At 36.4% G+C, this 12,485-nt stretch overlaps 1 long non-coding RNA gene across 2 annotated transcripts in view; it reads right to left on the reverse strand.

Annotated features, from left to right (window-relative positions):
• Positions 1 to 182: 182 nt before the first annotated feature.
• The window catches only part of LOC118523093 (uncharacterized), a 39,091-nt gene continuing 26,788 nt past the window's right edge, over positions 183 to 12,485 (reverse strand). For both annotated transcript variants that reach the window (XR_013444992.1, XR_013444993.1), the window contains one exon: positions 183 to 358. This is a non-coding gene — a long non-coding RNA (uncharacterized LOC118523093). The remainder of the gene's footprint in view (positions 359 to 12,485) is intronic.

Raw genomic sequence — 12,485 nt, forward strand, 5'->3', positions numbered from 1 at the left:
ATTGGAATTTTATGGCTTTGGGAAGTGGTAGGGTAATGGGAAGTGCAATTGTTTGAGCTACTTACATGATATATTTCTGATAGCTCACAGAAGTCCATGAAGAACAACTTATCTTGGTGGACTTCTCTCCTGCTATTGTGTCTGGAGGTGACTCAAAATGTGTACTGAAGAGCATGATTACAAGTATTTACCAAGAAAAAGGAATTTCTTTTTATTCTGTACACACAAATAATGGTTTTATTTCTGTCACACTCTTTGCTTTTCTCTATCAATGACATAAGTATAAATGGATTGAACCAAAGTCTTTGGGAAGATAATGGCAGCCAGAAGATCTGGGTTCCAGACAAATGATGCACTTCTGGAATTTAAAATAAAGTCAAAATTAAAGAAGAGGCTGAGACTGGAATTTCCTAAATCCCCTAAATAAGACACTGTTATCTTATTTTCAGTACAAAAGCTGTTATCCAGGTATAAAAAGTCATTATCAATATAAACCTAATGGAAGTATATAAAATTAAAACTTGTGAAAATGAAAATCAGCAGGAAAAAAAAAAAGAGCATGTCCATGTTTTTCCTGCCTGCATGCTCTTCTCTATTGATACATATTTTGCTTCTCTGTATTTACTCCAACTCTTTTTTTTTATAAACCACTCATTTTTTTTTAATCAGTTGCTTAATCAGAGGATCTAAACACTCCTTGGGAAATTTCTCCTTTCTTCTCCCTTGGCCACATGAAAATAAAGACGCTAGCTGTGGCAAATACTTCACAAGGATTTATGCTTCCTAATATGTTTAATTGACAATGGAAATAAGACAGGCATTAACGGTTATACACTTATATTGGTTTTCACTTCATTTCCATTAGCAACTTTTTGCTAACTTTTCAAATTATGCATTGTTACCTTGACCCATTTTTTAGATGCCTCACTGGATCTGAAAGGCAGTAATTTGGAACTTAAAACTTGAACTTTCGATTGTTATATTCTTAGTACAATCTAACGGTATTCACAGGGAAACGTGGATCTAGATTAGAAAATAAAGAGTTGTTTCAGAAGCCACTACCCTTTTTAGTTCAAATCTCTTTTTATCCTTAATTTTTCCTAAAAGAATTTTTTTGCTAATATTTTTAGCTAATTACTTGCTTGGGCCACTGGGTTAATTTTATTTTATTGGTGGGTTTTCAAATTGTGTGCCTTTACTAGTTTCAAGAATGAAAACATATAAAAATTATGTATGCTAATTTAACCTTACACTATAAATGTATCCTTTTATATTATAATTTAGAGCACAAAGGTTTCAGACACTATACATGGTATTCTGATTCTTACAAGAAATTGTTGAGATTCAGGAATCATGAACCATGCCTGAGTTCTTGGAAACTATGTGTCTGCTATGGTGGCTGTTGGCTCCTGTGAATGGAAAAAAGTGCCACAGAGAATTTCAACCAACATGAAGCAACTGTTCCAAAGAATGTGGCTTAAGATTTTCAAAGACAAGTCAGACAGTTAAAGCATGCAGCTGTACTAGAAGGTGACCAAGAATAAGAATAGATGAATCAAATAACAAATGCATTACGAGACAGGTCTGAATTGTCAGGACTAACTTAGGTTTTGTATTTTTACCTGAGGAGCCTTCATATTTCAAAAGAAACTGAATTAAAAGAATGTAAACATACCGAGAACATATTTAAAAACTGAGCAGTGGCAAATGAAATGGTAAACAAATGATGTCCAAAATCAAAGTAATGAGAGGTGATCAAGTTACCTTGACAATGGGAAATACCTAAATCCTATCTGTTCTTTTGAGGATAGCACATACGACAATTTTAAATCACACTAAAATTCAACTACAAAATTCTCCCAGAATAAATTAGCTTCCCAAAAATCAAACATTTTCAGAGAGCCTATAAAAAAAAGATAAGTGTGAAATGTAGGCCTTCTGTGGAATCACCAAAACCTCTTAGCTCTTTATTCTTCCTTCTAAAAAGTTTCTCTGCCGAAATACAATTTAGAGAACATGCAGAAAATAAATGTAAGATGGGCCAAAAAAGTATGAGGGCTGAAGCTCCAATGACAATTTAGAGAAAATACATGTTATTAAACTTCAACCCATTTCTTCTTGGTGGACGCAACTCATTATTTCCCAAGGAAATCAGGCTTGACCAATACCATTGTGAATTACTTGTATAAATTAAATATGCCACTTCTATAGAAAACTTTAGGTCAGCAGCAGATGTTGGTAAATTCCTACAGAAATGCATGCCCAGAGAATGTTTTTTTTTTTAAATGGCAGAAATCTGCTAGCTATTCCTGCCTTATCTGCAACAGCTGAGCAATCTTTCAGTGCCACGCGGAGACGGAAAACTTGGCTCAGATATAGCGTGGACAAGCTTGCCTTAATCACATTGCTCTTTTACATGTGCACAAGGACATCAACATTGACAGTACAGAGTAAAGCAGCCATTTGCTGAAAACAACTGTCAACGTTGTCAAGTTTTTGGAACCTCTTATAATGTGATTTGTATGACAAATCTTGTGGCATTTTGTTTGTCAGCAACAGTAGTGAATTTCCATGTATCTGGGAAGGCAGGGAACTGTTCAAAAGTGGATTGGGTTTCTTTACACAGACTGCGTTAAAGGAAAACAGTTATTAATTTTAAAATGACAGATTTCAAATAGATCTAGAATTTTAAAAGTGGAATTTCATTAAAAATATCACACAAGTGTATTTTCCCCCTTCCGCACAAACCTTGAAAAATTGCAATCATCGCTCGATTTCCCTTTGTTGCACTCCAGGTTTTGAAAGCTGTTATTGTAAAAATATTAATATTTTCTGAGACTGGAATCTGTAGCAGTAATTACTAGGGTGTGTTCTAAGTGACAACAGTAGGTTCAGTCCTTTCCTCAAGAACTAGGTGTGCACTGCCATGGCTCATGAAATCAGATATAACAAGTTAAAACTAACCTAGCATACACCAGGGTTATTCAACAATGTACCTATTAAGAGACTATTATAGAGATCTTATGGTTCATTAGTTTTTCAACATTTCCTTTTTTCCTACTCTGAGCTGTGTTTTTCATATAGCTCTTCCTTAATATGTTTCACTCATTTGTCCTCAGCCAAGGTCCTCCTCTGCGTGTATCGTGTCCGCTTGGATGTGCCGTAGGACAGACCGCATATCCGCCCCTCCGTGTGCCTGCCAAAGTGCCCTTGAGGATATGAGACCAGCGTACTCACCCAGCCAAAACAATCTCAGGTTCTTCACATCTACACTAGTTATGGTTCCTTTAGAACAGATATGACAAAGTGTAATGAATCTTTTGTATGCTTGCTCTCACGTGGATCTGCTCAGAGAATTCCAGAAAAGACATTCTCTCCCTCTGTCAGGATCTTTTGCCCTTCTCCTCAAAATATGCTGAACATAATGTGTACAACCACCCTTATAAATAGTAGATACTCAATGGGTTTTTTTTAATTGAGTTGATTTCAATTGAAATGATAAATAAAATTAAGACATTTTTATCATTGAAGAATGAATCCTTCAAACTCTGTGATAGCCAGTTCTCCCTCCCGTTTTCCTTCCCTTTATTTTCTGGAAGAATACCAGAGAAGGTGCCTAGAATAGCAATAGAAATATAATGCAAGCTATAAATACAAGCTACATAAGTGATTTTCAATTTCCTAGCAGCCATACTAAAAAGTAAAAACAGATTAATTTTAATAATATATTTAACCCAACATGTCCACAAATGTAAAATATTCCTTTTTTGTTGTAGTAAGTTTTTGAAATCTGATATGTATTTTATACTCACAGCACATCTCAAATAGGACTAAGCACATTTCAAGTGCTCAATAGCCCCATGTGGCTGGCTAGTGGTTGCCACACTGGACAGCAGAGTTCTAGAGACCTCAGTTCAAGCACTGCTTTATCCACTAGCTTATGTGGCTTCAGGTAAGTCCCTTTGCTATTGAGTCTTGTTTTCTCCATCTATTAAAAACACTTTAATATCTCCTGTTCTATTTTATCTGCAGGCAGTTTGTGACGAACATAGGGAAAAATATATTTAAAGGTAATCTGAAAACTAGGAAGTTCTCTGCAGTTTTAATTTTTTGTTGCTATTTCCTCTTTCATTCCCCAGAATCCCCTCACTTTCCCTGTCTTTTTTTTAATGGCTGCTACTTAAAATCATATAGGGGAAGGCTTGATGTGTTTTATAGTTTAAAAAAACTACCGTCAAGTGCTTAAAGTACCAGCCTTTTTCTCTCAATAGCAGTTTGCCTTCATGAAATCCCAAGCTCTGGATAATATCAATAGCTTGCCTTTTCTCTGATGGCCACTATTTCTAAAAGACACTCACATTCCACAGTTTTGGTGCCCTTCTTCCATCACCTAGTTGGGCTTTGATACTTCTAGACTAGACCTTTGCCAAACGTCAAAGACAATATAGAGATAAAAAGGCAAGACCTCTGTTCCTAGATTTATTTTAAACACCCAGCTTATTCTCTACTTATAAAAACACTCTATTTATAAAAATTATGTATATGGTTCAACTTTCAATCACTATATTTTCAATACAACCTAAAGGTGTTCACAGGAAAAGTGAATCTAGATTAGAAAATGAAGAATTTTATGAAAGCAACCAACCCTTTCTAGTTCAAGCCTCTTTTCATCCTTAAGTTTCCCCAGAAGAATTGTTTAGCTAATATTTTTAGCTAATTACTTGCTCATGGGTAGGAAATGCCTGGGTAAGAAAGCTATTGTTCCATTTCTTTAAATTCTGAAAACCTCCTTTGCCATCCCATGATTCTTACTGGCTTTTCTCCTCCAGAGTATTTCACATTCATTGTCATCCTCTCCCTCCCTCCCTCTTTCTCTTTCTGTCTCTCAGTCTCTGTCTCTGTGTCTTTCCCTTCATCACCCTCCCTTTCCCCCTCCCCCCTTGCCCTCTCAATCTCCTCACTAAATGCATTTTGGGACTAAAGCTAAACTGTCACCACACCCCTTTCCTTTCTCTGGGGCAGCTTGTATTTAGTATCTGGCAGGCTGCAAGTTGACTGTGGCAAAAGAACTTTGAAATTTTTGTTTACCAACAACCAGTATCCTATATCCTATAAATATGTAACTGAAAATAAACTATAAATGTAACATATAAAATATATTGATTATTAAAACATCTTATAAATTAATCTAGCAGAATCTAGAAGTATCACTGGCTACCCAAGTCATCACTACCCCAGTAAAATAGAAATCTATCTGAACAGTGATCTAAGTGTTGTGGGGTTTTTTCAATGCTTCTGAATACGATCTTAATCACCATTTCCAGTGATGTGTCTACTTACCAGCTGCAGCCCTGCTGATTAGAGCATCAATTCCAATTGATTTTCTAACACATACTTGCAATGTCTATTGTATCTCATTGCACACTGTACACTATTGGTATTTGACCAAAGTTAAGAGGGGAAAAAAAAAAAAAGATTTTGTGTACAGAACGCATGGGCCCCAGGGAATTTTGTAATTCTCAGGAGAACAGAAGAATCAGGTATTCAATGTCACACTAAATGGTTTCTTAACCGTTAATGTGTTTGGTGGCCACAGGCTCAAATAATTCTCTTGTCCAGAGCCAGGGTTACTCAGCTGTATAATAATCCCTAAAGTCTCTCCTTCAAAAAGGACTCAGGATTCATGACTTTAATTTTACCACTGATAATATGAAAAGTATACTCCTTATAGTACTGAGCAAGCATTCACTCTCAGCTTCCTTCCACTATAATGAAATTCTAATTGTTTCTAAAGTTTAGGAAGGATAAAATGGTTAATCTCCATGATGACAAAAGGAAGCCAGGAAAATAAAGTGACACACTTGAATGAACTGTGAGGAAATAAAGTGCACAACATGCGATAATGCCATGACTCTGTGTTATTGCGCATTTCTGGGCTGAAAAGATATGGTTTGATGGGTAATTTGTCATGCTGTGCAATAGAGAACAACAGTAAAGAGACTTCAGACAGAAGAAAATTACACAAATAGTAGGGTGGAAAGGTATAATTGAAGATGGCAAAAGATTGAAAGAAAGACATTTAAAATTACTGTACTGACCTACTAAATGCACTTGGGCGTGGAATCCTGGCCTCGCAAGAGGAGGCATTAAATGACTTCGGGCTGTGACACGGCTGCGGAGTAATGCCAATCTCCCGAGCTCTCAGCGAACAGCACAATGCACAGCCCACCGAACAGCCTCAACCTGCTTTCTTCCCCAGAGGAGCCTGGGCTTCTGGTGAACTTAGGAAAAGTTTTCTAAAGAAGTTTTGTTTGTTTTTTTAAATGATGAGTAGATTTAATTTCGAATTTGAGGGGCCTAACTCCTTAGTTTTCTGAAGTCAATACATCTCCACTCTGTAAAACTAAAAACCAGGGTAGTATTTTTTTTAATGAATTCGTGCAAAAAGGATTTTGCTTCTCACACCTGGTTAAGTTTCTAAAGAATCCAAGAGAGAGGCACATTGTGGGAAGCACATCCATAAGTGTGAGGAGCAAAAGACACCAGCACGAGCCCCATCCCTTTGCAGGCTCATTAATTATGCATGGCTCAGGGCAAGTCCTTTCACCTTGCCAAGCCCAAGCCTCCTTCCCTGAGAAGAAGAGGCATGGACCAGACACTTTCTAAATATTTCTTCCAGTCCTGCGATTCTACTCCAAACAGCAGAACCTCCAAAAAGCTTCTCAATAAAGGTTATTTCCTTCTCCTTCCCCAGCTCATAAAGCACAGATGTCTCAAACAACCATACATCGGAATGGCTCAAATAACACTTCCCCTTTGTTCCCTTAAATGAGAGAAATGTGCCTTCTCCCTATCATGCAAGATGCTTACATGGGAAACAAAAATTAGAAAGATCTATTTCTTACATATAACTGCATAATCACAACTTATCTTTAAAAAGTTGATTCTTAATGACAATAAACACTTATTACAAAAATGACATTTCTTTATCTAAAGGAAAGTGTAATCTTTAATGACAATACTAGATGCTAAATTTTAAGTGAAGTGGTAGCATTTTTGCAATTTTTATTATTACTGTCATGTCTACCTTGCCCCATAATTTCTTCTAGGAAGCAGAAATCTTAAGGTGTAAATCTGTGTGATGCTCCACAAACTACTCAAAAAAGTTTTTCATTGGGAAGTGTCCTGAATGTATAACAGGTAGGGTTTAAAATGTATAAAAATTACTCATAATTAATGAAACAATGATTTCCATGTTTTAGTTTTTTAACTTGAAGAAACCTAATAAGCTTAAAAATAAGGCCTTAATAAAACCATTCTGTCTAAATGACATCCAAAGGAATACATTAAATTAAGAGATTTTAAGCTCATAAGGGTATATAAACTTAAAAGGTGTTCAGAAAGACAATGTAAGATGGACTTAGGGCATACTCTGGGGAAAACATCAAGATCTGCCTTAGAGGTCTTTAGAGGCCCACTATACATCCCTGCTGCCCCACAAACATCCTTAATATCACAAACAGAATTTTGGACTGGATTTCATCAGGAGAAATCGTTATATTTTCTTCTATTCATTTTCTTCAAGTTAAACATTTCATACTTCAATATTCGGTATGTTTTGTATTTGCAAATTATAATACTGATGATAATGAGCAACAGGTACCATACACAACTCTATCCAGAAACATCTTTTCATGAATTCATTTCAATATGAGGCTTAATTTAAAACTTCAGTGGAAAATGTATTGTAGTGGAATCTAGCAAAATCTTTCCCCAATTCCCAGGGTCTATGATTAATATATTACACATAACAGAGCAAACAGAAAGGTAATTTCTGAGTAATTTCAATAAAATCATGTATTAATCATTTAATTATAAAATTCAAAAATCGGGGTGCCTGGATGGCTCAGTCAGTTAAGGGTCTGCCTTCGGCTCAGGTCATAATCCCAGCATCCTGGGATCAAGCCAACATCAGGCTCCCTGCTCAGCGGGGAGCCTGCTTCTCCCTCTCCCTCTGTCCCTCCCCAGCTCTCTCTCTCTCTCTCTCTCAAATAAATAAATAAATAAATCATCTTTAAAAAAAAAAAGAAATTTCAAAAATCATAAAAGTAGAAGAAACATCAGAAACTCACCTATGCTGGAGTTTTATACATATAAGGTTAATCTTTTGAAGGATGTAATGAGCAAAGACTCTGTCTTCCAATAAACACTCATCCATCCAACAAACAAGAGTATTGATGACTTTTAAGGTCTCATCCTGCTTTGGGATTATATAGTGTATGAAAACACGTACTTATGCTCAAGAAAATTCTATTCAAGATGGTTAGATCATATGAGAATCAAAAACTCCTCAAAATCCTCAAGACTCAGTTTTACTGCCTACATTTTATGACTATTTATAAGAAGTCTAATCAGGGCCATGAAAGTTATTATCATTTTGATCAATGTAGGAAGGAACAGGTCTAAAAGCTGTCATTTAACAAAATAATAATAAATCCCTCATTCATTCATACATTTAATGAATATTTATCAACTGTTGATGATTTGCTAGGTGCCAGGAACAGAGGGGCAATTAGACAGACCATGGACCCTGTCCTCACAGAGTCTAGGGAAGAAGAGCAGGCAGTTGAATGAGTAACAATGAAGTGGGTGAATGTTAAGATGGGATAAATACAAGGAAGTGTGAGGCCATGCAAGGCTCCATTAAACCTTGTGGGAAGATAAGGTGAAGCTGAGACGTGAAGAATGAGTAAAGATAGCTGATTTTGTGCAGTGTACCTTCTTGCTTCTGTCTTTGCACCCACTTCCCTAATTCCCTACATGCCCTCCCCAGCTCCTCATTCCTTCTCATCCTCTTGGATTTAGTTTGGGTAGAATGTCTTCAAGGAATTCTTCTCTGAATCCTCCATCTCTACCAGTCTAGAGGGGATACCCCCCTAATGCTGTCACTGAACCCATACATATCTGTATCCACCAGTCCTCTAATTGCCTATATAATCTTGGTCTCTTGTGCTAATAAAATCCAAGAAGAGGTTTCTTTGAAGCTTCTGAGAAGGCTCTTCTAGCCCTCCAAAAAGCCTCTGAAATAGCCCCTTTCACTTGATAGCCATTTTGCTACTAGCCACTGATGAAGCCTGACCCACAGAGAGAGGGAAAAGAATGGAAGGAAAACTGAGTCAAAACTACTGGATTACAATGTTCCTGAATTCCACCTGGACTTTCAGTGGTGTGAACCAACCAATTTCCCCTGTACTAAAGCCATTTGGAGTTGGGTTTTCTACTACCTATAGCCAAAAGCAGAGAGACTAATAAAACATTATGGATGGGAATCCTGTCTTTTTCCAACACACTATTTAGTCCATCGGAGTTGTTCAATAAATGCTTCCTGAATAAATGAACAAGGTAATTCAGGGAGAATATCTAACAATGAAATTACTAATTTCATACCTAAATAAAATCGAAAACAAATTCTGTTTTAAAATTATATTTAGAAAGCCTGCCATTTTTAGAGGTTTTCCTATATTGTAAAGAAAGTACATCTGGTACTCTGCTGTTCTAAGCCTCCCTACTCAGAGCCTTTCATCTCACCCCTCTTGTCCCCTTCATGCCCACAAGGCAGATCCTTTTACTCCCTAATTACCCAGTGTCCTCATATTTCTCTACCCACCCCACTTTCAAATCCTGTTATCCAGAAAGAGCTGGTAAGCTCATTCATATTGAGTTCTATGGATCTGATTTAAACAAAACGTTGCCATTTCTAGAGATATTTGCAAAATCTGAAAATTTTAGTCTCTCATTATGCAACTTCAGTTATGAGCAAGCAGGTAAAGGAGGCATTTGTGGAGCCTGAGAGCCAACTCGGTGGCCATGAAACAGCAGAAAGAGATGCCTGATTTCCATGAACACAAAGGCAACTCCAGACATTGTCATCAATGGCCAGCCCTACAGATCAACAGGAACCCACTCTTACTTATTTTCTTTTTTTTCTTATTCATTTTCTTAAAAGCAAATAAATCCGGTAACCAGTGAACTACATGACCAAGTGATATTCATGCTTCTAAGAAGTTCTGGCTGCAGACTTCATCCTTGGAATGGGATTTAACACCATCTGGTCTGTATCCCATTTGTAACTGAGTAACTTTGCAAATAGAAGAAGAATCCATAGTAAAAATTCCCCTACCTCCAAATCCTATTAGCTAAATAAACAACACTTGATTTACTCCATCTATGAACAAACTCAAGATATTATAGACCCCAAACTCAGATAAAAACTAAACTCTTAAAAAAGAAAAAGTAGATGTCCCTACATAAGTGTTCCAATCTAGAGCAATTAAAAATTGCTTTGGCGGGGCGCCTGGGTGGCTCAGTTGGTTAAGCATCTACCTTTGGCTCAGGTCATGATCCCAGGGTCCTGGGTTCCAGCCCTGCATCGGGCTCCCTGCACAGCAGGGAGTCTGCTTCCCCTTCTCCTTCTGTGCTCTCTCTCACTCTCTCTCAAATAAATAAATAACCTTTTAAAAAATTGCTTTGGTTACTTTTTATTTTGCAAATCAGATATTCCATAACCACCTTTATTTCCAAACATAAAAGCATCCCACTGCACACCTCAACAGAATTGCCTCTACATCCTTAATGTCTTTCCAAGCAATTTTATGCAGTCAGCACCCTATACATTAGGGAAGGAATGGATGTATGCTCTATGGGTTTCTTATAATAGCAATGGACCTTCATAATCAGACCCATTCCTTGATTTTGCTTACTTTTCTATGCAGCTACATTAATACTACATTGTCAGACAAAGACAAGAATGAACATGAGACTTGAGTTAAAAAACAACAACAACAACAACAATATAGCCATCCAAGAAACAACTGCTGAGCTTGTGAAAAAAACAGCTCCCATTTTATTAAATAATAGTGTTCATGCAGGGATGTCTGAAGTACTCTGCAAGGCTAATTAGGACAGATCAATGTACACTTACCTCTCCAGAAGGCTGAAAGGTGTGTAGTGACTATGTGTCATTAAAAATTTACTTGACCATGGGCATCAGATGTGCATGAAAGAATGACCCTGGTGAGCACTCTAAGTTTCCATTTTACTCATGTCATCCTCAATGCATCAAAAATGCTGTAGACACCATTACTATCACCCAGCCTCATAACAGCTGATGTGCTATATATGTTTGAGAGGGTGGTATCAATTAACTATATTATCCATAAAGCCATACTTGCAATTACTACCACTTCACAATTTATCATTAACACATTTGGCAGATTTTTTTCCAAAGTAACATTTATTTAAAGGTTAATCAAAATTCTTAGAACAGCATTTATTATAATGTGATTTTTGATAATTGACTAAATCAGTGGCTCTTAAGAAAAACACCCTTGTCTCAGTCCTGCTCAGTATACGCCACAGTGCCATTTGGGGAAAAGAAATACATATTAGAAATGTTCATTTCAGACCTCGTCATGGAAGATCATATATTAATGTAATCAGGTGGTACATTTACATGCTCATTAGTAATCCATCATTAGTCCAAATGCTCACTATTAGGAATAAATGTACAACGAGTTATTCAGAATACCCAGAAATAGTATTTCTTATTTAAACATTCAGAATAAGCTGACTGAAATAAGTGCACACCTTGAATTTGAACTTTCAAGGCACATCACTAAAGTCAATCAGTTATGTCAGGACACTCTTCTATAATAATCTCAATTATAAAATTCCTGCCCCTCCCTAACAGGGAGGTGGAGTTCTAATATCTGAATCTTTTGAATTCACTACAACTGCAAAAATTCCTGATGAAGTGTGTGTTTAAATTTTATGCTTTAATACATAGCATGCCACTAAAACCACATTAGTTATGCTTTATGCTGTTTAATCATATGTCAAAATCTATAAAATCTCTTCTAGCATGCTAAGGTAATTTAACTGCAATTAATCAATCAAGAAAATAAATAAAATGTAATAAATGCCAAATAATGTAACTTCTTTAAAAACAAACCACTATCTACACATTTATTCTAAAAATACTTACTAACCAACACCAATGGAGGAAAAACAGAGTGAAAATTAGGCTTGCTGAGTCTTTTTCCCATTAGTAGCTAGCTTTCTCTAAACTTACAGATGTTTTCAAGAGGTCTCTGGCATGATCTGACTTTCCAACTAAAATGTAAGCAGCTTGAGGGTCAAAACTTACCGTTTTTATCCCGTGTCCAACACAATGTGTTAATCATAACAGGTGTTTAGTAATTGTTTATTGAATGAAAGAATGAATGGTTCCAAAATCCACAAACTAGGTTCTTTCATCATAATGTTTGGGACCTGTAATAACAGTCATACTTTTTCTTCTGACAAAAATTGTATATTATACTTTGTTGGTATTTAACCAAAGGTAGTAGCGCTCTTTTCATCGATTCTCTCCTTTTCTCAGAGTCAGTTAGGAACCAACAAGGAAAGGTAGTGGAAGTGTTTGTATT

Source organism: Halichoerus grypus, unplaced genomic scaffold (genome assembly GCF_964656455.1).
Source record: "Halichoerus grypus unplaced genomic scaffold, mHalGry1.hap1.1 HAP1_SCAFFOLD_168, whole genome shotgun sequence".
Taxonomy (NCBI): Eukaryota; Metazoa; Chordata; class Mammalia; order Carnivora; family Phocidae; genus Halichoerus; species Halichoerus grypus.